At 41.6% G+C, this 24,714-nt stretch overlaps 1 protein-coding gene and 1 pseudogene across 7 annotated transcripts in view; both read left to right on the top strand.

The window, feature by feature from the left end:
* The window catches only part of ARHGAP26 (Rho GTPase activating protein 26), a 416,835-nt gene that overhangs the window by 286,169 nt on the left and 105,952 nt on the right, over window positions 1-24,714 (top strand). The window lies entirely within an intron of this gene.
* LOC119046589 (60S ribosomal protein L24-like) lies at window positions 19,510-20,721 on the top strand (annotated as a pseudogene).

The raw sequence follows: 24,714 nt of genomic DNA, 5'->3' as shown, positions 1-24,714 counted from the left end.
CACTCGAGAAAATCGATAAAGATGTCTGGAATAAAACATAAGAGGCAAGCAGCCGTGGCTCACGTTGCATTGGATAGTAGTCAGTGAACTTCCTACTACTAGCCTTGCCCTCAGCACCCTAAGTCCTGGCACAACACTAGCAAGTTTAATGACAGAGACTTTTTTCTCATGGAACTTCTCTGTTGTAGACACAGTTGTAGAATGATATCCTAGGTGTGGCTTTTTCTAGCCGAACACGTAGACATGGTTTGTTGCATGTGCCACCTCTAATTTTAGGCTCAGTCGCCTTTAGTGGTCCAACTTTGGCGGGGGCGGGGGTAGCAGTCAGACTTCTTCTTTTTTTTTTAATTTTTTTTTTATTTTAGGTTTTGAGCATAGGACCAGAATAGTCAGTCACTGTTTGGCAGTCACCTTAATGACTCCACTGACTTTGGGGGCCGGGAATGAAATCTCCACACTTTTGGTGTGGACTGGACTTTCCTAAACTTCTCCTTTGCTTCTCTTTTCTGTGTGTGAATTGATACATGTATCTCCATCTTCCGGACTTACATAGAGGCCTGAAACTATGCCTAACTTTGGAAGCATCTCTGGGAATGATTCATGGGCCAGGACACCTCACTTGTGGGCAGTCACAGCAGAGTTCTGAGAGAATGAGGAGAGCTGGCAGGAGGGATGCATTTTTAGAGACAAGGACAATAACAGAAAACTTCTCCAAACTTGGTATAAAATTCCTCATTTCTTCCTCATGATTTTTCATTTTGTATTTGATGCTGGGTACCAGCAGGTCCTGTGATACGAGATCGGGACTTCTGTATCAGCGTCTCTCCAGGGGAGCAATCCTTACAGGTGTCTTTGGCTGGGCCCCTTAGCAGTTCTCCCCCCTTTGGTTTCTGTTAACAAAAGGGGATGGTTTTCTCAGCCCTTTTCAGGATTCTTTCTCATCAGCCATCATCATTACTGATTTTCCTCCCTCTCCTCTCCTCAGCATCCAACCAGACAGTGCTTTGGTGTTTGTCAGATCTAATGTCCTTTAGAGAAGGTCTTTCTTTAATTACTTTTCATTCTTTTTTTTTCCTTTTGCTAACCTGAACATACACACACATTCTCTCTCTCTCTCTCTCTCTCTCTCTCTCTCTCTCTCTCTCTCTCTCACTCTGTTGCTTTGAACAGTCATTTCCTAGTCCCCCACTGTCTGGAAACTGGATTATTAATTTCTTTAGTCATTGCTATATTGAAATGCTCACATTCCAATTTCTGCTGCATGCACTACCCGGCATTTAACTGGGCAGGACAGAGAGAGAAGCTGGAGGGGAGGTGATTGTGAAACATAAAAGCTTTTCATTTTCATAATGGCTTGGAGCATGCCCTTTCTAAGAGTGGGGAGAGTAGCTACCATGGCAACAGGTTCTAGCTTGGGGGGCCTCTAGCAGCACTTGTAGTACAGGAGTCTGGTGCGTGTAGAACAATACCCAGGAGCAGCAGTGGCCTCCTGCAGGCTTGCTTCTAGTGATTACTGCCATTTTTCATATTTGAAGCTGTACTCTGTGCACAGGTGGGTAGGTTGGTGGTGGTTTTGCTTCTGAGTGGCATAGAGAGCTGTGAAACAGCAGGAGTCAAGGACACAGACAGGCCTCAAAGCCCTTCTCCGTCCCCAACAGAGAACCCATCCAGCAGGTGCCTGAGTGGGGACCCGGCTTCCAGCTCTCGCCAGCCTTCTGCTTCCCTCACCCCTTTCTCCCCCCACCTCAGGCAGTGATGCTGCTCCCCTCTGGTGAACTCCAATCTGCTTGATTGGGAATTACCAGAGTGGGAATCTCTGTGGTTAGGTCTTCCTAAAAATGCCACCTCTTTCACTTTCAGAGGTTCACTTTCACCAAAGACCTCAACACTGGCCCCCAAACATACAGATAATGTGTACATTTTTGGACTTTTCTAGAGCAAGTTCTAGCATAGGGATTTGTTTTTCTCTCTCAACTCAGTATGCTTATCCTAATAAAGCTTGCATAACAAAGCTTAGTTCTGCTCATCACTGACTTCCTGCTAGACTTAAATGGGAAGATCTGAAATGTCAGTTCAGTAGTCACAATCAATTCCAAAAGGAGAAATAAAATGAAGTTCACACAAGTACGTATTCTAGAGAAACTGCAGAACACTCTAGACAGAGAGAAAAATCTGTGAGGAAGGACTCTTGGACATTAAATAAAAGTCTAACAGGCATGGTCCACAATTAAAAGTTGGTCTTCAGGGCTTTGCAGCCTGTTTACAGTCTGCCTCTTATAATGCTTCCCCAGGCTCCAGGGAAACACTGTTTTCGTGCACAGCTAATGAAATGCCAGAGCGGAAAGCTTGATTTCTTAGCAAGCCCTGCTTCACTGATAACATTCTCTCCATGCACTCATCAATCTGCCTCTTTGAGGCTCCTGTTAAATTTATTCTCCTCCTCTGCTTCTCATCATCCCACTTTGCACAGCACTGAATAGTTTTCAGAATTTCTTTCACCTCTCTTCCTCGCTTTGTCCTTACACCCTCCCTGTGAAGTAGATCAGGAAGGTACTATAATCCTTTTTGGTCTCTGTGGAAGCCACAAACATTTATGTGCTGCCTCACAAATCTTACAGTCATTGGGACGAGTGGGAAATATAGAGATCAGAGGAGCTGATATTCTGAAGCTCAGATCTTTTCAAGTCCCTTGGCCATCAACCTGAAAATAGCCCTGGCAGATATTTATTGAGCACCTTGCCTGCTGGTACTGGGCATACACTGATGAATAAGGCTGACAAACCTGGAGAGGGGCGGAGATTAATGTCATTTTCCTCCTGGGCATCTGTATTTGTGGATCTAGGTAGACCTAGATTTGTGGATCTAGTGTTACAGGATAATGAAGCAGCCAGACACTGAGGGATTCTGGAGTATGAGGTTTATTAACGTGCATGGGCCCATAGGAGTCAGTCTCCAAATTCTGAGCCCCGAACAAAGGATTCTTGGGGTTTATATAGCCTATGGGGTCTTCCTATCTACGTAGCAAAGCGGGATACAGAAGCGGAATGCGGTAATTAGTTCTATCTACGGGGCAGAAGCAGAGTACAAAGGCCAAATGTGAAAATTAGTTCTATCTGCGGGGGTGCTAGCCCCAGTCCTTGTGACTATGCTGCTGTTTGCTTTTCCCAGACGGCCTTATCGCTCTCTCAGGGCGCTTGGGATTTGGGTGAACAAAGGTCTTCCAAAGCTTCCCACTTCACTAGTGCACTTCTGTACGAAATACTGAGTCAGGGAAATTCACCCTGGTCCAGCTTCATCAAGAGGGATTTGATATCTTAGTAATATCTTCCTTGCCCATGAAATTTCATGAAAGACATATGAATTTATAAATATATAGGAATGCATAAGTAGATGTAGACCTGTATTTATTTTTTAAAGTATAGAAGTTAGCTGTCATCCTTGCCTTGTATGTTTTATTGTTTATTTGTTACTTTTGACCTGCTTTGCTGAAGACTAGTTTTTAATTCTGGGTCTTTATAAAGGCATTGGATCAATAAATAGCTGGGGAAAGTCCAACAGCATTACTAGTCAAATAAATACAACTTCAGGTGAGAGAGGCACAATATTACTTACTAAAATTTCCAACTAATAAAACCTCAGGGCTCAGAGAAACAGGCACACTAAGGCATTCCAGGTGAGAATGTAAACTGATGTCGGTCTCCTAAGTGACAGTTTGGTGGCATATATTAAAAATGTGTACACCCTTTCATCCAGAAATTCCATTTCTGTGAATTCTAGAGAAAGGAATGCATTTATGCACATACAAGTTTATTTAAGTGTTATTGGAAACAACGAAATACTGAAAACAATCTGCATGTTCAATAATATGGGATTTTGTAGTTAAAGGAATACTTACACAGTGGATGTCCATCCAACCATAAATAAGTTGAGGAAGACAGTGGACATTTGACAAGTTTATAGTAATGTGGTAAGAACAAGTTATAAAAATGGGGCGTGCCTTGTGACTCCAGGTATGTGTACATGCACATGGGGGACATAACATGAGTTCCTTGAGGCACTGGGTACAATTCCGTTATTTCTGATTGGTGAACTTATGGGTGATTTTTGTTTGTGCTTTTCTATCTTTTTCAGTTATTCCACAGTGGACACTTTTTATTTATAATACAAAAAAATAAAAGAGAAAACATGTATTTTAGGGTTTTTCTTTTCTCATGATAGCACACAAAGAAAAAATAAAGGATAACTATTTAGACATAGGCACTACCCTGAGGACCAAACTGACATCTGATGACATCTACTGAGTCTGTCTTAAGGAAGATAAGTGCATTGTGTTTTATTTCAGCACACACCTCTCTGTGGAGGCGGCAGAGTCGTATGTGGGCATGTATATATTTAAGGGAGTGTACACTCAGGTGGAAGGGTGTGTGTGTGTAGCCAGGTACCACAGCCTTGTAGTGCCTTGCTTCTTGTGGGAGTTGCGTGGATCTGCATGTCCCGAGATGCTGCCTGTGCTTGGATGACCACTGTGCTGACCATGGCCACATGCTCTCTCATGTGATGCCCGAAGTTCAACTGCAGGCATCCTGTCTTCAGTGGGTCAGGAGTCTGAAGTGCTTTCAGCTGTACTAGGGTTTTATGAACCAGTATAGAATTGGTGCACTAATTATTTCTTGAAGCCACTTGTTATTTGTTTTTTTAAGCACCAGATTTTATGTTTGAATATCAATTCATGGAGAAGGCTCATTTCAGTGAGTGCAAGTAGAAGTGGTTTTCTGGCATTTTTATGGTGAATTCTCTGAAGCCTGACCTTTCATAAAGTAGTGGGACTCCCTGAGTCTTGCTTTTTCTCTCCTTAAGTTTTCCAAACACAAGAGGTCATTTGAAGGGGCTACTTTTTTGTCTGTTTCCCATCCTTCTTTAATGGTTACTAAGCTTTTTATATAACCCCGCCAAATGGTGGAACATGTCAACAGGATTGTGGTGTGGTTATCTCCTGTGTGCAATTCCAAAAGGTGGCCTTCAGTTTGCAGTATTGAGCAGTAGATCTATTGGTGAGTGACACATTTTTCAGGAGGAGCCATTTCCTAACTGGATTGAGGCCACAGAGATGGACGGGATGGGGGGAGCAGCCAGAAGCTGCAGGGCGTTCTCTTCATTGTGTGGGAAACCAGAGGGGTGGCAAGGATTCCAGGGCTTCCAATTGTGTTAAACAGCTATTGACAGAGTCTCCAGGATTCCTGTGAAAAGGAAGTGAACTCCTCCGGAATAGAACTTTTAAAGAGGCCTTGGGCAGGCATCACTGATGTTTGTGGTTAAGGATATGACTTCTTGTTGCCTATGTGTCTGCATGAGTGATTGCAGATTTCTGGCTTGTCCTCTTTGATAAATGGGCTTATTTAGCTCACGTGTGTCCCTGAAGTGACCTTCCCTGGCCTACCTAAGATGGTCCTCCTTGCCAGCTTTTATCACATGCTTCTTTTTAAATTTTTCTTGCCACTTTCACAGTCTGACATTCTTACTGATGTGTTTGTGCATTGTCTATCTTCCCTACTGTAATGTAATGCCAGTATATTGAATGTGGGGATCTTATGAGGCTCTTTCACTGCTGCATCCCAGGTCCAGAAGGGGGCATCGCGTCTTTTGGCTGTTGAATCAGTGTTGGGGACAAGCAAACATGGTACATTTAGGAGCATGTAGAAGGCCACGGTAGTCGGAGCTACGAGTGAGGGCAGAATGGCATGAGTGGGTAGAGAGGTAGGCAGCGTCTGACGTGTGAGCCAGGGTGAGGAGTGTGGAGTCATTCAAGGATCTGATTTCATTAAGTTTGTTTCATCCCTGTGTTTCATCACTATTCAGATTGGCTTGCCAAAGTAGATTATTGATGGCTTTTCTACGGGAAATCAATCAGGTACCACTGTGGCCTCGAAGTGCTTCTTTAGCCTGCATTACATTTCTCAACCCCTTCTCCACTGCTGTCAGCTTGGTATTCTTCACCTGCCTTGCCTGATGTGCCCGGCAAAGCAAGATGACCACACCTGGGGTGTCAGGCTGTGATGTCTGCAGAATTGAAAGCATCTAGAGTTTGGTTATGAAACACTCCGAATTCTCCACTGAAAAGTACTGGGTTTGGACTTTGTGAATGACCCTCTCTGAGAGCCTGAATGATGATGGGTGGATTGAGGGCCTGGATCTTATGGATCATTTGGTGTATTACTTACTAGACTCTATTGGCTGTTCTCTGCCTAATGTTACATTGGTTTTCTCACATTGGACATCTAGTTCCTATTAGTTAACACTGTGTTCTGTTTTACAATTTGTTTCCAATGTAGCATAATTCAGTGCATTTCCAATTCTGCGCTTCCTGTGAGGAGAATAAATCAGGTTTTGTTTTGCATACATTGAAGTGGTAACTGTATTGGCACAATTCCCTGATGAATCTATTTTTGTGACTAAGGCAATAAATACTATCACAGAAGGATATGTGTGTTTTCTAACATGTACCACTGTATATAAACATAGTTATTTTATATGTACAAACAAGTAAGATGAGCCATTTTTTCACTTGGTCTTGAACTTACAGTGAAAATAGTGCAGCTAGGAGCTAAAAGAAGTTGGCACAGAGCTTCAGTGGTACAGAAATACACGAGTATATTAAGGTGTAGTCCACTCAGATTTTTTTTCTAACTTAATACATGGCTTCTGAAAAGCATGTTGTCTTTTTTTTTAAGAATTCTATTCTTTAGCATCAGAGATATAAACATATAGAATGTAATTTTTCTTTGATGTTAGCTGAAATTTTATCTTTCATATTAGTACTGGTTGGTCTCTAAAACTTTTCCATGGTGTGTCTGTGCTCTTGTACATGCAGATCCGTGAATATTTCAGGGTGCCTTAAAGTAGTTGTTTTTCTTCTATGAATGAAATAGCCACATGTAATCAAAAATGTCTGTGATAGCACATATAGGTTTAAAAATTTGGTGCTTTGGCCCTTGAATTAAAGCTACTTTTTTTTTTTTTAAATCTCAGCCTCTCGATTTGTTTTAGGCTCATGGCAAGGAACGTAATTTTTCTCTGTTTCCTTTTTAGGGTGAAAGTACACAACTCTTCAAAACTATGCCAGTAGATGGGTTACTTCCCTTATTGGAAAAAAAATCTCCGTGAAAGGAGTTAGATTACCCAGGGTACATGTGTGTGTGCATGTTTCTCTGCCCTCCGTTAATCTGTGAATCTTTCCCTGTGACATTTCCCATCATCCTCACTGTGGATTTGGAATCTTGATTCTCCTTCCAGAAGAGATTTTGGTTCTCTCTCTAGAAGCAGAAATGAGGTTTGCATTTTATGGGAAGTGAGGAGCTCTCACCGCTCAGTTTCACAGCCTGTGTTCTTGCTGGAGCTAAACCATGTGGCAACAGGCCTGTCCCTTGATTTTGATTTAGCTCTTTTTGTCCCCGTTCTTTCATCTGTAAAATGGAACTAGTCTCTGGATCTTGCTTCAGAACATGGCTGTTTACTTTACCTAATCAAAGATTGTTAATATGGTTAATTCAGTGGGCTCTATGAATGTTTACTTGACATGTTTAACATCGGTGCTGTTTGTGGGTGACGGGTAACTAGCACCTAGGCAGGGGCGTCAAACTCATTTTCACTGGCAGCCACATCAGCCTCATGGTTGCTTTCAGAGGCTTGCATGTAATTTTAGGACTGTGTAAATGTAACTACTCTTTAACAGTTAAGTGATAGCTTGGCACTGCCACTAGGTAGAAACACGGTGCTGAGTGGGATAAAACAAGGTGGAGGGCTGGATTTGGTCTGTGGGCCTTGTGTTTGTCACCTGTGACCTAGAGGCTGGTGGTCTAGGTTTCCAGTTCAGCTTTGGCTAAGCAGTCTGTCCTTCTGCCAAACTTCCCACTGGAGGGCAGTACAGTGACTGCAAGGGGAGTGCAAGGGGAATTATGTAGAACCATTTCAGAGACCCACCATGCTGACACACACACGTAGGTGCAAAGGCATGGCGGCCAGCACCTTTTAGTACTCAGATTGATATGAACAGAGCTGTATTCTGGTTTTTTCATGTCCTGAATCCTCTCAGTGTATGTTATGCTAGTTTGTGACATTCTTATATCTATCTCTGTTTGAAAGTTAAGGAACTCATGAAATTTGAGCATTTAAGTCTTAGTAGCTAAGACCTTTCTGAGCCTATACAGAAGGGTAGCTAATATTATGTCATCCCGCTGATTAGAATTTTCTCCTTGGTTTTCATCTTATTCAGTAGAAAATGAAGCTCTTAAAGTGGTGTGCAAAGCCCCACTGTATTGGCCACCCCAAAGTCCATGACCTGTCTGACTTCTGGTTCCCCTTGCTCACACCAAGGCAGGTACATTGGCTTTCATTTGGTGTTGCCAGCGTGCTGCAGATGTTCCCACCTGAGGTGTCTGCATCTGCTGTTGCTCTTCTCTCTTCTGTAGTTCTCTTCCCAGAGATGAACATGGCTGGCTTCCTTTGCTCCTTCAGGTAGTTAGTACATGCCTTGGTGACACCTCCCTCAGCTACCAAGGCTAAAATTGCAATGGTCCCCCAGTGCTCCCTTTCCACCATATATTTATTTACTTATTGTCTCTCCTACCTGAAAAGAATGTAAGCTTCCTAAAGCAGGGAATTTGGGGGGTATCTCTTTTGTTCACTGCTATATCCCCAAAATTTAAAGTAGTCCTTGGCACATAAAAAGGCACTCAAATATTTGATAACCGAAAATAGATGCTGTGCTGTTGGCTTCTGTGCTGGGTCACTTTGCACCTCTTTCCTTGGGTAGAAAGTCCTAAGGCAGCTTCTCCATGGCCTGCCTTTTTGGACAGTGTTTGACTAATGGTGATAGGCTGAGCCACTGAAAGAAGTGCTGCCACCAACAGGAACTGATGCATTCGCGGCACTTGGTGACATCGAATTGGCATACACTTGCACAGCCTTTATACCTCCTTTCTTTATGCTCTGCCATTGCTCTAGGTTTCAAACATAAGCTTCAAAATAAATAAATCAATGCTAACTTACTATCACTTATAATGAATCTATAAAAGGACATTTAAAACTGTAACATGTTTTGAAAATGATTATTGGACTTTGTATAGTTCGTTATACACTGTCCAACACAAATGACACCTCTATTTTATTACAAAATCTTTTTTCTTTTTAATATATTTTATTGATTATGCCATTACAGTTGTCCCATTTCCCCCCTTTCATTCCCCTCCACCTTGCACACCCCCTCCCCTACCATTCTCCCCCCTTTAGTTTATGTCCATGTGTCCCAAGTTCTTTAGATTCTATATTCCCCATATTATTCTTGTCCTCCCCCTATTTTCTATCTACCATCTATGCTACTTATCCTCTGTACCTTTTCCCCTCTTCTCCTCCTCCCACTCCCCCGTTGCTAACCCTCCATGTGATCTCCATTTCTGTGGCTCCACTCCTGATCTAGCTGTCTCTTAGTTTGCTTTTGTTTTAGGTGTGGTTATTAATAACTGTGAGTTTGCTGTCATTTTACTGTTAATATATTTATCTTCTTTTTCTTAGATAAGTCCCTTTAATATTTCATATAATAAGGGCTTGGTGAGGATGAACTCCTTGAACTTGATCTTATCTGATAAGCACTTTATCTGTCCTTCTATTCTAAATGAAAGCTTTGCTGGATAGAGCAATCTTGGATGTAGATCTTTGGATTTCATGCCTTGGAATACTTCTTTCCAGCCCTTTCTTGCCTGTAAGGTCTCTTTTGAGAAATCAGCTGACAGTCTGATGGGAACTCCTTTGTAGGTGACTGTCCCCTTATCTCTTGCTGCTTCTAGAATGCTTTCCTTTTGATCTTGGCTAATGTAATTCTAATGTGCCTTGGTGTGTTCCTTCTTGGGTCCACCTTCTTTGGGACTCTCTGAGCTTCCTAGATTTCCTGGAAGTCTATTTCCTTTGCCAGAATGGGGAAGTTCTCCTTTATTATTTGTTCAAACAAGGTTTCCGCTCATGACTGTTCCTCTTCCCCTTCTGGTACCCCTATAATTCAAATGTTGGAGTGTTTAAAGATGTCCGGAAGGTTCTTAAGCCTCTCCTCATTTTTTTGAATTCTTGTTTCTTCATTCTTTTCTGTTTGGTCATTTTTTCCTCTTTCTGGTCCACTCCTTTGATTTGAGTCCCAGTTTGCTTTCCATCACTTTTGGTTTCCTGTGCATTTCCCTTCATTTCAATTAGTTTAGCCTTCATTTATTCTTTTAATTTGTGACTAATGTCAACCAGTTTTGTGAGCATCCTGATCACCAGTGTTTTGAACTATGCATCTGATAGGTTGGGTATCTCTTGGTTGCTTAGAAGTATTGGCTCTGGGGCTTTGAGTTGTTCTTCTTGAGCCATAATGTTTTGGTCTGTTTGTGCCTGTTACTTATGAGGGGCAGAACTTTAGGTGTTCACCAGGGTAGGGCTACCCAGGTCGCTGGGTTGTGATGCTGTATGTGGGGGCGGGGTCAGAGAGAGAGGCAATGGCGTTTGTTCCACTCTTTCTCGGATTTCGGTCCCCTTTGCTGATTCCTGCAAGCAAACCAGGCTCTACTGGTGCTGGCTCCTGGGTGTGTGGGCCAGCACACCCTCCAGGACCCTGTGGGTCTCTGCAATGAACTGTGTGAGCCTGGGAGCCTCTCCCAGCACCACGACACTGAAAGTTTTTCCAGTTGGTGCTTTTAGGCTTTAATTCCTGTTTCTGGGGCCCTGGGTTGTGCGGTCTGTCTCACTGCTCATCCTTTGCCTGGTTTATCTGCGTGTGAATGTGTGACCTTGGTCAGCCAGCCACTTTGCACCCCCACTGGGTCCGCCTGTTGCCACCCCACACCTGGGATCTGCCAACCACCGCCTGTGCACCTGGGTCGGTCTGGCCACTTTTTTCTGCGTGACCCCTCTCCGCCAGCCGCTGATTCTGCCCCTCTTACCGGTCTGGCTGAATGGTTCATTGTCGTCGGATTTCCGTACAGTTCAATTTTCTGTGTTTTGGTTGCATTTTTGTTACTAAAACTTTGTTGTGTTTAAACTTGGTTGTATGAGGAGGCACAGTGTTTCCACCTATGCCTCCATCTTGGTCAAAAGTCTTTATTACAAAATCTTTTATTACAAAATCATAACCATGTAATTCTGTAACATAACAATATCACCCCTCAAGCACACCATCTGACATTTTAGGTGAAATATTCAAATTAAAACTATAAATCATTACACCCATATTATTATTACCCTACCAACCACACTTAATAAGCGTTACTTCTGCTGGACCCTGTGTATTTGAAATAGTTAGTTAATTTCCTAGGAAGAAGGTTTGCTGGGCCAGCTTCCCTGATGGTTTTCTGTATGTGTGTTCTGTTCTTCCCCATCCAGGCCCATGCCACAGTCGAAGAATACAGCTCCAGGCTGGAGCCTGGGCTGACCAGGACCAGGGAGGGGAAAGCTAATTAATTTACCCGTAGACCTCAGGGATGTGCCACCCATATGCATAAGACAATTCAAATACCAAGTAACCAAGACAGTGTAGGACAAATGGAATTCAGGTTGGCTTGGTATTAGTCTAAATGACTGTGGCTAATTTAGGAAAACTAGACAGCTTAGCAGCAAAAGAATAATTCTTCTTGTTAACAATACCAGTCTTTTCTGGAGGAGTTCTAGTAATTCCCATGACATGGACTAGATTTCTACCAACAGAAGCACTTTATACTTTTGGTGGGCAGAGATGAATCTAATATCCTTGTTTGCTTTCAAAACATCCTTTTAAAAATAATCAGGTCCTCCTTTTACTCGTGATCTCTGTAAGGTTAGCCTATGTAGAGAAGAAGAGAGGCAACTGAGATAAAATGGCAGGATACACATTGTATATGTTATATCTCATGTGTGTGCACACATGCGTTTATGCACAAACAAAAATACACAGTACATTGTACCAGAGCATTTAAGAGCAGCAGCTGTGGAATCAGGTGGCAAACTGCTTGGCTTCATATTCCAACTCTACTACTCATTCCATATGTAACCCTGGACAAATTCCTGAATTTTCTGGGCTTTAGCTTCTTCAGTAGCATAGTAATAGAACTTACATCATAGAGTTATTTTAAAGATCATATGAGATAATCAGTTGGAGTGCTTAATGCCTGACTCACAGTAAGTGCTCAGTGAATGTCAGTCAATTACTGATATCAATCTTAGTAATAATCAAAGCCAGGCAGGAAATAAAGGACTTTCAGAAATGGATAAGAAAAGAAAAAGTAAGACATGGGAGACACTATCCTTGAAGGTTTAAGTATATTGGAAGGAGACTCGTATAATATTGTGAACTTGGGTTCTATCATGTAATATTTATTAGGTAGTGCATATAATAATGATAATTATACCTTGTAAATATTTTATGGCTTTTGTACCTTCCAAATTAATAGTATAGCCAAGCAGAGCCACCTAGTTTGTTACACGCCATCAATGTCAGGGTGAGCTGCACTGACCACCCCCCTGTAACCACTGCCCCTAATTTGTCAGAGGATCTGAGACACCAGTAGGTTACATGAAAGTTTAAACCAGGCATTTAGTATAGCTGAGCCTTGATACCCTTAGAGGAATGTGGCCTCCCAAAGCATACCTGTGTTCTAAAATGAATAAACTCTGCCAGGCACTGAGGATGGGGCAGTTAGGGGGGCTAAAGCGATCCCTGCTCTCTCAGAACTTTCTAGTAATAAGTGGGCAAGACAGGTGATGGCAGGGCCATGAATGACATAATTCATTAAGTGCTAGGAAGAATGAGGAATTGGAATCATAGTGAAAGACCTGACCTAGGGTGGGTGTCCAGAAAAACCTCTCTGAGGAAGTGCGAGTGCTAACTAAGTAAGCAAGATCCAGAGAGAGAGGGGCTGCGGTGCTTCCCCAGTGGGAAGGTGGGGCGAGGGGAATCAACATTTTGAAGGAAGGCACCCAGGCCTAAAGAGACTTTCAGCCCAGAAATAAGTGAGGCAAAGGGAGGTGTGGTGGAAAAGGGCCTGGAGAGGTCAGCTGGGTCATGCAGGGTCTTGTCGACCACGTCAGGGGTTTTCAACTTGAAGTTAAAAACAGTCAGAAGCTTTTGGTGGGTTTCAAACAGGTAGCGTTGTTGAATTGGAGGAGACCTGAGTGGAAATAAAGCTTGTTGCACATGCAGATTTTAAAACATCCTTCACTTTAGACTACAAGCTGTATGCAAAGAGGTGTCTTGACTTTGCTGCATTCACCGAATTTTCAGCACCAAGTAGGCCTCTGAAGTGGGCGTTAAGTTGATGTATCTGACATTGGGCAATACTTACCATCTTTATGCATCTGCAGTGTAGTTGATACATTTCACCAGAGGCAGAGAAGATAGTGGTAATTATTCTCAGAGCTTTGAGCTCCTTGGGTGAAAACAGTATGGCACAGATGGACACACATGCCACCATCATTGTCTTTGTTCAGGGCTATGAAAACCATTTGGGCATAGTTTCCATTTGGCCTCTCCCGTTTTCTTATAATTCACTCTTCCCTCTTGATTTGATTTGATATGGTGTTCACTCTGTTGTTATTAAGAAACAGCTCTCTGGCTGCGCCAGCCAGGTACGAATGGAATGTCATTATTTTTGAGGAGCATTTCATTATGTTCACAATTTTGTCGAGCTTGGAATGATTTTCACCACTGGAAGGGAGAAGAAATGATATTTAAGTTTAGTACCACTCATATAGGCATCCTTGCTTTCTCTTCTTTATACTCTCTCTCTCTTTTTTCTTACAGTTTGGTGATTTGTTTGGGGAATGAGGGAGCAGTATTTTTCCCTATTATAATCACGATATTTTCAGACTATAAGATGCACCCCCATATTTGGGAGGAAATAGGGGTGCGTCTTGTAGTCCAAATGTAGCTTACCTGGCTTGCTGTGGCAGGGGTGAGGATGGAGTGGGGTCACAGGTTATAAAATACTTTACCACATTTTTTGCTTCAAATTTTTTTCTTATTTTCTTCCTCTAAAACCTAGGTATGTCTTACAGTCCTAAAAATATGGTACTACTTTTTTCCCCGCAGGGGATGTAACTGTTTCGTATGTGCATGTTTGGTTGGGTTTTCTGAGTAAGAAGCACACCTGGTTTAGCCTAGACTGAACTGACCCTTGATCAGATGAGAGCAGCAGAGTGCCGAGGCAGAGAGTCTGGGCTCTGCATCCACGCTCAGCTCCACACCTGGCTCTGTGTGACCTCAGGAAAATTACTTAACTTCTCAGTGCTCCAGTTTCCTCACTAGTAAAATGAAGTTGCAGTCTTCCCTGTCTGCCTCAGAGGGTTCTCTTGAAGGTTCCACTGTGTGAAAGTACCCTTCATAAGCACCAATTATTCAGGCTTCAGGGCTGACTTCTCCTTGGATAACCGTTCCCAGAAGGATGTTGAATATGGTTGGTGAGCGTGACCCCAGTCTATACACAGAACCAGTTATTTTAAACACTCATTCTGGTTTCAACCATTGGGGCAGCCCAGCAAAACTGTATTTGTGACTGTGATGGGTTTCCTTGGCACAGGCCTCCTCAGTACCATCCTGACTGCTTCTGCCTCACCAAGTCCAGGTGGTGTCCAGGCAACACACGTGCACACACAGTCTGACTTAGTAGAAAACATGCCGGCAGTGGTGGTGGGGATCCCCCTGCCCCTCCCCCTTAGATACTGGTGATGAATTTGAAGTTGGCGAAAGGAACCACATTAATGACCCAGGAAATTAAACTTACCTGGTTAGCCACAAAAAAGTATAGTTCCAACAGCATCATTTCCAGATAATCCTTCTCAGCCCCAGAGCTTGGAGCTTCTCTACCTTTGAGAGGGTATTAGAGAGCAGAATGATATTTACCGCAGATTAGGTGCCCACCCATGCAACCACTTTCAGCATTAGTAACATGGGGTATACCCAGGACCTGCCTATGCGCTGCAGAGGGTTAATTCCAGGACGATTGTGGGAAGGGGAGTAGTCAGCACAAAAACATCTCCATGCAATTGACTGTGAACATAATCATCTAGAGCAGACCACACAGTATAAAAGGGGTTTCCAGGGCTGGGCTTTGCAGAGAGGTGGGCTTTGGAGAGTTAGGGAAGGACTGGCCAGCAGGCCAGGGGCAAGTTGGTACCCCCAAAGGTAGAGTGAGTGTGGTGGGTTTGCTGTAGCTTCTTGTGATGCTCTCAGCCTGTTGTACCAGAGGTGATTATGAAGAAGTGATGAAAAATAAATAATATCAGGTTTTGAACTTTTCTATAGATTTGGAGCATCTAATAATTTTGGAAGAGAAGGAATACCAAGAAGAGAAGTACAGATGGGTAGGGTGACAGAAGCCCTTGAAATATAGTTGGAGGAGGTGAGCCTCCTTACCCCAGGCAGAAGCAGATTACTAGGTGTTCCTGGACAGGAGATTAATGACATCACCAACTGACAGTGTGACTTTAAATTGACACTTGCTGCTACTTCTGCCACTATCATCAACACTATGTGGACCACCAGTGTGAACAACAGCAGCTGTCATTTATTAGGCCATTATCTCATGATAGGATTTACTCACCTAATCTTACTTATTCAGCCTTAAAACTATGAGGTAGATATTATTGCTTCTGGTTTACAAGTGAAGAAATGGGTTTAGAGGTGACAAGTGACTTGTTTACTATTGTCACCCAGCTGGGAATATATATATCTGACTCTAACCATTATGCCGTACTGTCTCCATTAGCCCCCTCCCCCATGTTTGTAACTTGGAGATAATTTTTGTACTCCATACACCTAAGAATAATAGCACTTTGCAAATTATAGATTATGGCACATTAGTGTGTGTGAAGTCAATTTAGTAGGTTTAAAAAAAGGATAGACAAACAGGTGAACCTAAACAACAAAACAAACAAGCAAGCAAAATATAACCAAAGACACTGAAATAGAGAACAGGCTGACAGTGACCAGAGGGGATAGGGGAGGGAATTTCAGGGGAAAAGGGGAAGGGTTTACAGGAACCAGTATAAAGAATACATGGACAAAAACTAAGGGGTAGAAATGGGAGGGAGGTGGGGAGCACTGAGGGGGGTTGGGCTGGGGTGGGAGTAAAAGACAGAAAACTGTACTTGAACAACAATTAAAATAAATTAAAAAACACAATTCAATGGCGTGGCACACCAGGAAAAAACCTTTTAAAGGATAGAAAATATCAGAATTTATCACACTTACTGTTCTTGAAATTTGGTGTGTGCGTGTATAGGTATGTGTGCATGTTACAGGGGAGAATATATTTTATGGGGGAAATATATTATTACATGGGAAAATAATTTTTTCTTTTTTTTGGAAAATAATTTTCTACAATGGGTCATTGTGAGAAAGTTTGAGAGCTACTGTTCCAGAGTTTTTTGAAGGTCAAATAAATATAAAATGTTGTTGCAAAGCTACTTGTAAACTCTAAAACACCCTACAAGTCTAACTTACTGCCATTATTTAACTCGGGAAGCTGAAGCAAACAGATTAAGGATGGCAGATAAGTGTAGCTATGCTGTTCTTCCACTCACCCCATCCATTGCAGATAGTGCTAACCTGTTACCACATCGTGTCTAGTGGAACCAGGACTCAGCTTTGGCATACCCCCACAAAGCAGTCCAGGCCTCAAGAAGAAATGTATTTGTAAACCCAGCAATAGGCTTATGCGTTGTTGGAGTACATCAGGAACAGGCTCTGACTGTAAAGTACTGCTTAGGACTTACCTAGCTCTGGCTCTCATTTAAATGCTAGGAAAACAGATGCCATCCCTATGGCAGCATGGAGGGCTCTGCATTACAAGCCCCAGAAAGGTTGGCTACTGTCTACTCTTCTCATAACACTCCCCACCATCATCCACATCTGGAATTGATTTACCTCCATCTGCCTCTCAAAGGATATCTGTCCCATCCAGAATTCCCATCCATTTCCCCTTGAAACAAAGGTGACAAGAGGCCCTTCTCCAAGGCCATTTTCTTTGGAACCTAATTTTTCCTCATTGATTGCAATTCAGGAAGGAACAGCAGGGAACATGGGTGAAAATCTCCCAAACAAGGGCCCTAAAGACATGCCACTCGGGAGATGTGCTGCTTCTCAGTTGATAAAGCAAACTCTTAATAGTTACAAAAGGAACTAGGTCTCCCCCAGGTTAAAACTAAATGGAAACTTTTCTATCGCAACCTGCAAAGGAAACCTACAGAATTGGCAGTTTTTTAAAAAAGCACCACAAAGGAATCCATGTGAACCTAGGGAACTAAAAGGCATGTCAAAGATTCCTTCAGTGAAATGCACAAGGCACAAGAAACTTTTGCATGTGGATTTTAATTAAAGATTCAACATGACATTCTGGACTGTGTGAGAAAGTACTCAAGCAGCTCAATTACCAGCCCAGAAAGCAGGCTCTCAGTGTTTTATAGACCTTGCTAATGAATGAGTCCCGTGGCCTCTGCTGGACCGGGCTTCTCAGTGCTCTGCCAGCCTACCTCCCACACATCTGTACATTCATCAGACTGTAATGGATGACTAGTGCCAGCACAGGCTGAGGTCTAGGCCTTTCTGTCCGGGATGCATAGAGATCTCAAGCCATTAATAATTCAATCTGGAGTAATGAACATAGCCATACCAAGTTGTGAGCAGTAATAACCAAGTGACAGATCCATTCATTACTTGACTGTACCAAAATATAATGGTAGTTAGTCATAAGAGGTGCAGTCTTTTCCCCCAAAAGTTCCATAAGACTTAGATCAATGTGTTTTTTAAGCTCTAAACTAAAATGGATCATTAAAAAGGAAATTAATTATGTTGGATAGCCTCAAGCCTATTTATATTTGAACTTGCTTATCCAGAATCACTGTACCTTTTTTTCCCAAATGCCTTTGGCCTTGGGGTCTGCAAATCTGAGCAATTATTACTTATTAATTAGATCCAAGAAATGGAACACAGCTCCAGACTTTGAAAGGGGAAGCTGGGATAGTTGAATACTTCCCCTAAAATAATTATTAATAATTTGAGATATTATGAGTGAGTAGCTGCATTGAGAATAGTTGTTTTTATGTCTATTGAGAAGCTTCCATCATCTTTTAACACCTCAGTAAACAAACATTGTTGTGCTTCTCCTGGACCGAGCTTGCACCGTGCCTAGAACTGGTGGTGTCACCCAAAATAAGCACAGTCTCTATCATAAGACAGTAATATAGACAATAATCACATATAATAAATACAGGATTGGGACAATACTTCTGCCTTCATTGAGAGGTGGAAGATTGAAGAAAGACTAGACAGAGACTGCAGAAAGCAAGGAAACCATTGGATCTGAGCCATGCAGATCACCAGTTTGCAAAGCAAAAAGGAGAGTAAGAAAATTCTAGGCAGAGGAATGACAAAGTCAGATAGGTGGAAAAATAGAAAGTAAAAACAGATAAGTGAATTATACTAATTACTACATTTCCCATTAACTGTCACATTTAATCTACATAGCAACCTCATGAAGTAGATACATTTTACACCCATCCACCCCCATTTTTAAGATGAGGGAGGGGCCCAGCTTTTGAGATCCAAGATGGTGGCAGAGTAGGTGGAAGTTATACTCACTCACCTCTTCCCAGGACCAAACTGGAATTACAAGTAAATTATAGAACAATTAGTTTGAATAACAAGCTGAAGACTGGCTGAAGAGAACTTTTAAAACCAAGGATTTAAAGAAGCCACACTGAGATGGTTCCAAACAAGTTGCCCAGGGCCAATCACAGGTAGTATCAGCATTATCTTGCACCAGAATCACTCCCAAGAGACACAGAACCAACACACCCAGTAGCCAGCTTCAGAAACCATCAGAGCAGAGTCCAATACGCTTCACAAGCAGCATATCCAAAGGGAGATCTTGGTGGACACCAGACCTAGCCGATGTGAGTCTGCTTCATGTGGTCAGTACTTGCACAGCAAGCAGCTCACACACCATGGAGAGGGTTGAGCCTCACAGTCAGCCAGCCTGAGAATCAATCCCATGCATAAATGGGCTAGTATTAATCAAGCCTCAATTATAACAGCAGTGTCCATAGAACCCACATAAGAGACATTCCTGGAGCACCCAGCTCAGATGATCAAGGAGACTGCACCAATGGACATCACAGAATACCTACTACATAAGGCCACGATTCCAAGACTGGGAATCATAGCAGATCTGTCTGATACACAGAAACAAACACAAAGAGGTAGTAGCCAAAATGGAGAAGTGTGCCCAAATGGAATAAGAGGAGAAATTGTGAGAAAAAGAACTAAATGAAATGGAAGCAAGTAATTTATCAGATACAGAGCTCAAAACAGTGGTTATAAGGATGCTCAACAGCATGAAAAAGGACATAGAAACCATACAAAAGAACCAGTCAGAAATGAAGAATACAGAGTTTGAAATGACAAATACATTGGAAGGCATAAACAGTGGGTTGGATGAAGTTGAGGATTGGATCACAATGACAAGGTAGGGAAAAAAAAATTACCCAATCAGAGCAACAAAAAGAAAAAAGAATATTAAAAAATGAGGATAATTTAAGGGGCCTTTGGGAAAACATGAAGTGTAACAACATCTAAATCATAGGGTTACCAGAAGGAGAAGAGAGAGAACAAGGGATTGAGAACCCATTTGAAAAAATAATGACTGAAAACTTAACTAAGCTGGTGAAGTAAAAAGATATACAGGTCCAAGAATCACAGAAAGTCTCAAACAAGATGAACCCAAATAGACCCACATCAAGACACACCATAATAAAAATGGCAAAGATTAAAGACAATCTTAGAGTAGCAAAAGTAGAAGACAATTTGCCTACAGGGATGTACCCATAAGACTGTCAGCTGATTTCTCAACAGAAACACTTCAGGCTGGAAGGGATTGGCATAAAATACTCAAAGTGATGATAAACAAGGACTTAGAACGAAGAGTACTTTACCCAGCAAAGCTATCATTTAAAATTGAAGGAGAAATAAAAAGCTTCCCAGACAAGAAAAAGCTAAAGGAGTTTATCACCACCAAACCAGTATTACAAGAAATGTTAAAGGGCCTTCTTGAAGAAGAACAGGAGGAAGAAGAAAATAAGAAACAGAGAAATGTAGTTAAAAGAATAAAATGGCAATCAATATGTATCTGTCATTAATCACTTCAAATGTAAATGTTTTGCTTTTCACCATCTTTCCTTCTTCCCAGCTGCCACAGCCATGAAGGTTGAGCTTGCAGTTTCAGTGGGTACAAGATCTACACTGGACATGGGAGATGCTATGCCAGGACCGATGGGAAGGTTTTCCAATCTCTTAATGCAAAATGCAAGTCAGCGTTCCTTTCCAAGGGGAATCCTTGACAGATAAACTGGACTGTCCTCTACAGAAGAAAGCATGAAAAGGGACAGTAGGAAGAAATTCAACAGAAGAGAACCCATCGCTCAGTCAGATTCCAGAGAGCCATCACTGGTGAATCTCTTGCTGATATAATGTCCAAGAGGAATCAGAAATTTGAAGTTAGGAAAGCTCAATGAGAATAAGCTATCAGGACTGCCAAGGAAGCAAAAAAGGCTAAGCAAGCATCTAAAAAGACAGCAATGGCTGCTGCTAAGGCTCCCACAAAGGCAGCACCTAAGCAAAAGATTGGGAAGCCTATGAAAGTTTCTGCTCCTTGTGTTGGTGGAAAACGCTAAGTTGGCCAATCAGATTTTTAAATAAAGAGTTACAAGTTAAGAATTTTTTAAAATGTAAATGTTTTAAATGCTCCAATCAAAGGACAAAGGGTAACTGAATAGGTAAGAAAACAAGACCTGCATATATGTGCTGTCTACGAAAGACCTACCTCTGAATCAAGGATACACAGACTAAAAATAAGGAAATGGAAAAAATATTTCATGCAAATGGAAAAGAAAAAAGTGGGTTAGTAACACTTATATCTGACAAAATAGACTTTAAGTCAAAGGTTATAAAAAACAAAGGCACTACATAATGATAAAGGGAGCAATCCAACAGGAGGATATAACTCTTACAAACATTTATGCACTCAATATAGGAGCAATTAAATATGTTGAAGCAAATCTTGAGGGACATAAAACGAGAGACTGACAGTAATACAGTCATTGTAGGGTATTTTAACACCCTATTGACATCAAGGGCTAGATCTTCCAGGTAGAAAATCTACAAAGAAAAGGTGGCCTTAAATGACAAACTAGATCAGATGGATTTAATTGATGTCTTCAGAGCATTTCTCCCCAAAGTGGCAGAAGATACAGTCTTTCAAGTGCACATGGAACATTTGCTGGGACAGACCATACATTAGGATGCAAAACAAATCTCAGTAAATTTAAGGAGATTGAAATTTAAGCAAGCTCTTCTCTAACCATAATGCTATGAAACTAGAAATCAGTCACAAGATTGAAAAAACCTGAAATGCACACAAAGACATGGAGGCTAAGTAACATGTTACTAAACAATGAATGGTTTAAAATGAGATCAAGGAAGAAATCAAAAGATAATTTGAAACAAAGAAAAATGAGAACACAATGACCCAAAATCTTTGGGAAACAGGAAGAGCAGTCCCAAGAGGGAAATTCATAGCATTACAGGCCTACCTCAAGAAATAAAAAAATCTCAAAGGAACAATCTAAGTTTATTCAAAAGAACCTGTGTACCCCAATGTTCATAGCAGTGCAACTTATAATAGCCAAGTGCTGGAAACAGCCTAAGTGCCTATCAGTAAGTGAATGAATGAAAAAACTGTCTTACTCTTACACAATGGAATACTACACAGCAGAAAAAAGAAAGAACTACCTTTTGCAACAGCATGGGTGGATCTAGAGAGTATTATGCAAAGTAAAATAAGCCAGGCAGTGAAAGAGAAATACCACATGATCTCACCTATAAGTGGAACCTAATCAACAAAACAAATAAGTGTGCAAAATAGAACCAGAGGTACAGAAATAAGAAGTAAACTGACAGTGACCAGAGGGGTGGGGAAGGGGATAATGGGGGAACAAAGGGGGAGGGTCAACTCAAGGAACATGTATAAAGGACCCATGGACAAGGACAGCTGGGTGAAGGATCGAATGTGAGGGGATGGGCAGGGAAAGGGAAAGCAATGGGGGGAAAAATGGGAACAACTGTAACTGAACAGAAAAAACATTTTAAAGAAAAATTTTTTAAAATTTAAAAGAACAACAAAGCCCAAAGTGAGTAGAAGAAAGGAAATAAAGAGCAGAGCAGAAATAAACAGTCTAAAAAAATACAAAAGATTAATGAAAGCAAGAGCTTGTTCTTTGAAAAGATAAACAACATTGGCAAACCTTTAAACAGATACATTAAGAGAAAAAGAGAAAGGACCCAAATAAATGAAATAAAAAATGAAAGAGAAGTAGTAACTGAAACCAAAAAAATACAAAGTATTGCAAGAAAATATTGTAAACAACAATATGTCAACAAATTGGAAGATCTCAATGAAATGAATAAATACCTAGAAACATACAGTGTTCCAAAACTGAATCAAGAAGGATCGGAGAATCTGGACCGACAACTTACAACTATTGAAGGAGTAATCATAAAACCCCCAAACAAACCAAAGTCCTAGACTGGATAGCTTCACAGGTGAATTTTACCAAACATTCAAAGAAGAACTAATACCTATCATACTCAAACTATTCCAGAAAATTCAAGAGGAGGGAAGACTCCAAAGCTCATTTTTTAAAAATTATGTTTTATTGATTATGATATTACAGTTGTCCTGATTATTCCCCCTTTGCCCCACCTTCACCCAGCACCCCCCACTCCCTCAGGCAACCCTCACCATTCTTCATGTTTATGGGTCATGCATATAAGTTCTTTGGCTACTCCATTTCCTATACTGTTCTGCACATTCCCATGACTATTCTGTAACTACCTACTTGTACTTCTTAATCCCCTCACCTCTTCACCCTCACATCTGGCAACCATCAAAACACTCTGCATTCGTGATTCTGTCTCTGTTCTTCTTGTTTGCTTAGTTTGTTTTTTTAGATTCATTTGTTGACAGGTATGTATTTTTTTGCCATTTTATTCATAATTTTTATCTTTTTTCTTAAATAAGTCCTTTTAATATTTCATATAATAATGGTTTAATGATGAACCCCTTTAGTTTTTTCTTATCAGAGAAACTCTTTATCTGCCCTTTGATTCTAAATGATAGCTTTGCTGAGTAGAGAGCAATTTTGGCTGCTTTTCATGACTTTGAATATTTCTTGCCAATTGCTTCTGCCCTTCAAAGTTTCTTTTGAGAAATCAGCTGATACATTAATCTAAAATAATATATGCACTCCTATGTTTATTGCAGCATTATTTACAATAGCCAACATTTGGAAGCAGCCCAAGTTTTCACTGATAGATGAGTGGATAAAAGAGCTATGGTACATTTACACAATGGAAAACTACTCAGCTATAAAAAGAAGTAAATCTTACCCTTTGCAGCAGCATGGGTGGACTTGGAGAGTATTATGCTAAGTGAAATAAGCCAGTCAGAGAGAGACAAATATCATATGATTTCATTCATATGAGCAAAATAAACAAACAAAATATAAACAGACTCATAGAGAAGAGACTGACAGCTGTCAGAGGGGAAAGGGGTTGTGGACTTGGTGAAAAAGGTGAAGGAAGCCCCCGGCTGGTGAAGGGAGTATGGCTCAATGGATTGAATGCAGGCCTGTGAACTGGAAGGTCTCAGGTTTGATTCCTGGTCAGGGCACAGGCCTGGGTTGCAGACCAGATCCCCAGTTGAAGGTGTGTGAGAAGCAACTGATTGATTTTTCTCTCTCTTTCTTTCTCCTTCCCCTTCCTCTATCTCTGAAAATAGATAAATAAAATCTTTAAAAAACAATGAAGGGATTAAACCAAATGAAACAAAACCAAGCCCACAACAACTCCTAAAATGCAAACAATAGTTTGCAAAGTGGATTAAGGAGGGATGTAGAAGAGTGTAAAAGGGGATAAATGGTGATGGAAGTAGACTGGATTTTGGGTGGTGAACGCACAATGCAATATACAGATGATGTATTATAGAATTGTACACCTGGAACCTATATAATTTTATTAACCAGAGTCAGCATAATAAATTCAATTAGAAAGTTAAAAAAAGGGGGGGGACTTCTGGCCAAGATGGAGGTGTGGGTGGAAACACTGTGCCTCCTCTCACAACCAAGTTTAACGACAACAAAGTTTTAGTAACAAAAACACAACCAAAACACAGAAAATTGAACTATATGGAAGTCCAACAACAACGAACTATTCAGCCAGACCGGTAAGAGGAGTGGAGCCAATGATTGGCGAAGCGGGGTTGTGCAGGAAAACTCGACCAGACCGACCCAGGCACGTATGCAGTGGTTGGCAGATCCCAGGCATGGGGTTGCAGTGAGGGTGCAGATCCAGTGAGGGTGCAAGGCGGCAGGCTGACCGTGGTCACACATTTGCACACAGATAAACGAGGTGAAGGAGTGAGCAGTGAGACGGACTGTGCAGGCCCCAGCAGCAGGAAGCAGCAGAAGGGACCGCTATTGTCCCTCTTTGACCCCGTCCTCACATACAGCATCACAACCCAGTGACCTGGGTTGCCTTGGTGAACACCTAGGGCTCTGGCCCTCATAAGTAACAGGCGCAAACAGACCAAAACATTATGGCTCAAGAAG

The sequence above is a fragment of the Artibeus jamaicensis genome, unplaced genomic scaffold (genome assembly GCF_021234435.1).
Source record: "Artibeus jamaicensis isolate MK-2021 breed Jamaican fruit bat unplaced genomic scaffold, CSHL_Jam_final contig_456, whole genome shotgun sequence".
Taxonomy (NCBI): Eukaryota; Metazoa; Chordata; class Mammalia; order Chiroptera; family Phyllostomidae; genus Artibeus; species Artibeus jamaicensis.
Note: the sequence above shows the minus strand (reverse complement) of the source record. Positions and strands in the feature narration are given on the sequence as shown.